Consider the following 4,509-nt stretch of genomic DNA (forward strand, 5'->3'; position numbering starts at 1 on the left):
ATTTGTTTTGGTAAATGTGCATGTTTATAATTTACACTGTAATATATGCCATGTACAGGAATGTCCCTCATACCATTCATATTACATCCTTTCTGCATGGAAATATGTAACTATTTGCATGTTTTTTTAGATTGATGGGCCTAGGACCAGATACAGTATACTGTAGCTGTCATGTACGTGTACAAACGGTCCCTCCACAAATCACTAGTGGTCCCAAACTCCCAGGATAAAATAACAGCTCAGAGTCATCAGACCAGAGGTCTGATAGGCAGCTGGGGATTTTAACTTCATTAATAGATCACTCATTATTAACCATCAGTCTATCGGCAAAGGTCTCACATTCCAGCCTGGTCTCGAGAACTAGATGTATAACATAGTAAATGTAAATCTGGGACCCTCAAATGAGTACGACATGTTACGTTTGGTACGGTTACATAAGACAGAGGGATACTTAAAGGTAAAACTGAAAGTAGAGTGGTTGGTTGTAGTGGATGGGTGGGCGTATAAACCTCTAGCAACCCAAAGGATGCAACTTTAGAAACTTTTCAACTACTTACTACTTTTTAGCTACTTTAAAACTACTTAACATGTTAGTTAACCCTTCCCCTAACTCTTTTAGTTTACCCTTGCCCTAACTTTAACCCTAACCCTAAACCCTTTTAGTTAACCCTTCCCCTAACTCTAAACCCTTTTAGTTAACCCTTCCCCTAACCCTAAACCCTTTTAGTTAACCCTTCCCCTAACTCTAAACCCTTTTAGTTAACCCTTCCCATAACCCTAAACCCTTTTAGTTAACCCTTCCCCTAACCCTAAACCCTTTTAGTTAACCCTTCCCCTAACCCTAAACCCTTTTAGTTAACCCTTCCCTTAACTCTAAACCCTTTTAGTTAACCCTTCCCCTAACTCTAAACCCTTTTAGTTAACCCTTCCCCTAACCCTAAACCCTTTTAGTTAACCCTTCCCCTAACTCTAAACCCTTTTAGTTAACCCTTCCCCTAACTCTAAACCCTTTTAGTTAACCCTTCCCTTAACTCTAAACCCTTTTAGTTTACCCTTGCCCTAACTTTAACCCTAACCCTAAACCCTTTTAGTTAACCCTTCCCCTAACTCTAAACCCTTTTAGTTAACCCTTCCCTTAACTCTAAACCCTTTTAGTTTACCCTTCCCCTAACTCTAAACCCTTTTAGTTAACCCTTCCCCTAACTCTAAACCCTTTTAGTTAACCCTTCCCTTAACCCTAAACCCTTTTAGTTAACCCTTCCCCTAACTCTAAACCCTTTTAGTTAACCCTTCCCCTAACTCTAAACCCTTTTAGTTAACCCGTCCCCTAACTCTAAACCCTTTTAGTTAACCCTTCCCCTAACTCTAAACCCTTTTAGTTAACCCTTCCCCTAACCCTAAACCCTTTTAGTTAACCCTTCCCCTAACTCTAAACTCTTTTAGTTAACCCTTCCCCTAACCCTAAACCCTTTTAGTTAACCCTTCCCCTAACTCTAAACCCTTTTAGTTAACCCTTCCCCTAACTCTAAACCCTTTTAGTTAACCCTTCCCCTAACCCTAAACCCTTTTAGTTAACCCTTCCCCTAACTCTAAACCCTTTTAGTTAACCCTTCCCCTAACCTTAACCTTAACCCTTTAACCTAACTCCTAAACGTAACCCCATCCTTAAGCCTAACCCCTAGCCTAGCCCAGCATTTGCCACCTAGCCACCGAGCTAGAATTTGTAACATATAATACATTTAGCAAATTCTTAACATAATACGAATTGTAATTCGAAACTTATGTGGACACATGCTCGTGGAACATCCCATTCCTAAATCATGGGCATTAATATGTAGTTGGTCCCCCCTTTTTGTTTCTATAACAGCCTCCACTCCTCTGGGAAGGCTTTCCACTAGATGTTGGAACATTGCTGCGGGAACTCGCTTCCATTCAGCCACAAGAGCATTAGTGAGGTCTGGCACTGATGTTGGGTGATTAGGCCTGGCTTGCAGACAGCGTTCCAATTAATTCCAAAGGTGTTCGATGGGGTTGAGGTCAGGGCTTTGTGCAGACCAGTAAAGTTCTTCCACACCGATCTCAACAAACCATTTCTGATTGGACCTCGCTTTGTGGACGGGTGCATTGTAATTCTGAAATAGCAAAGGGCCTTCACCAAGCTATTGCAACAAATTTGGAAGCACAGAATTGTCTAGAACTGTTATTGTATGCTGTTGAGTTAAGATCTCCCTTCACTGGAACCTAGATGCCTAGTCCGAACTATGAAAAACAGCCCCAGACCATTATTCATCCTCCACCAAACTTTACAGTTGGCACCATGTATTGGGCCAGCAGGGTCAAATAATAATCACAGTGGTTGTAGAGGGTGCAACAGGTCAGCACCTCAGGAGTAAATGTCAGTTGGCTTTTCATAGCCGAGCGTTGAAAAAGAGTGAGAGAGAGAGAGAGAGAGACAGACAGAGAGAGACAGAGAGAGAGAGACAGAGAGAGAGAGAGACACACAGAGAGAGAGACACACACGGATGGACGGCCAGGACAAGGTAGCACGTCCGGTGAACAGGTCTGGGCTCCATAGCCGCAGGTGGAACAGTTGAAACTGGAGCAGCAGCACGACTAAGTGGACTGGGGACAGCCAGGAGTCATCAGGCCAAGTAGTCGTAAGTCACAGTCCTCAGGTCCTCCGAGCTCTATGACCACCTGTCAGCAACGGGTGTAGCTGAAATAGCCAAATCCACTAATTTGAAGCGGTGTCCACATACTTTTGTATATATCGTGTATTATACGAATTGGGTGATGGACATCCACAAATTAATACATACCATACGAAATGCAAGATATCATACAGACAGCACTAACAGTCTGGGGGCGAAGGTCTCACATGCAGGCAGCACTAACAGTCTGTGGGCGAAGGTCTCACATGCAGGCAGCACTAACAGTCTGTGGGCGAAGGTCTCACATGCAGGCAGCACTAACAGTCTGTGGGCGAAGGTCTCACATGCAGGCAGCACTAACAGTCTGTGGGCGAAGGTCTCACATGCAGGCAGCACTAACAGTCTGTGGGCGAAGGTCTCACATGCAGGCAGCACTAACAGTCTGTGGGCGAAGGTCTCACATGCAGGCAGCACTAACAGTCTGTGGGCGAAGGTCTCACATGCAGGCAGCACTAACAGTCTGTGGGTGAAGGCCTCACATGCAAGCAGCACTAACAGTCTGTGGGCGTAGGTCTCACATGCAGGCAGCACTAACAGTCTGTGGGCGAAGGCCTCACATGCAGGCAGCACTAACAGTCTGTGGGCGAAGGCCTCACATGCAGGCAGCACTAACAGTCTGTGGGCGAAGGCCTCACATGCAGGCAGCACTAACAGTCTGTGGGCGAAGGTCTCACATGCAGGCAGCACTAACAGTCTGGGGGCGAAGGTCTCACATGCAGGCAGCACTAACAGTCTGGGGGCGAAGGTCTCACATGCAGGCAGCACTAACAGTCTGTGAGCGAAGGCCTCACATGCAGGCAGCACTAGCAGTCTGTGGGCGAAGGTCTCACATGCAGGCAGCACTAGCAGTCTGTGGGCGAAGGTCTCACATGCAGGCAGCACTAACAGTCTGGGGGCGAAGGTCTCACATGCAGGCAGCACTAACAGTCTGGGGGCGAAAGTCTCACATGCAGGCAGCACTAGCAGTCTGTGGGCGAAGGTCTCACATGCAGGCAGCACTAACAGTCTGTGGGCGAAGGTCTCACATGCAGGCAGCACTAACAGTCTGTGGGCGAAGGTCTCACATGCAGGCAGCACTAACAGTCTGTGGGCGAAGGCCTCACATGCAGGCAGCACTAAAAGTCTGTGGGCGAAGGTCTCACATGCAGGCAGCACTAACAGTCTGTGGGCGTAGGTCTCACATGCAGGCAGCACTAACAGTCTGGGGGCGAAGGTCTCACATGCAGACAGCACTAACAGTCTGTGGGCGAAGGCCTCACATGCAGGCAGCACTAACAGTCCAAGGGTGGTCTCACATGAAGTGCTATATTCTGGTTGTCGGAACCTTAGAATGGCACACACACGATTGACACACACACAACTGACACACACACACATGATTGACACACACACACACATGATTGACACACACACACACACATGATTGACACACACACACATGATTGACACACACACACACATGATTGACACACACACACACACATGATTGACACACACACACACATGATTGACACACACACACACACACACACACACACACACACACACACACACACACACACACACACACACACACACACACACACACACACACACACACACACACACACACACACACACACACACACACACACACACACACACACAGGTGCACTTCTTCTGTATAGCCTTAATACTGTTTCAAGCTCCTCTCTCACCTCTCTATCACCTCCTCCCCACTGCCCAACACAGGAAGCACAGAGGTCTGTTTACACAGCTAGCTTCTAATGCATCTCTGCATCTGCCCCGTGGAGCGGAA

The sequence above is a fragment of the Oncorhynchus keta genome, chromosome 12, assembly GCF_023373465.1.
Source record: "Oncorhynchus keta strain PuntledgeMale-10-30-2019 chromosome 12, Oket_V2, whole genome shotgun sequence".
NCBI lineage: Eukaryota > Metazoa > Chordata > Actinopteri > Salmoniformes > Salmonidae > Oncorhynchus > Oncorhynchus keta.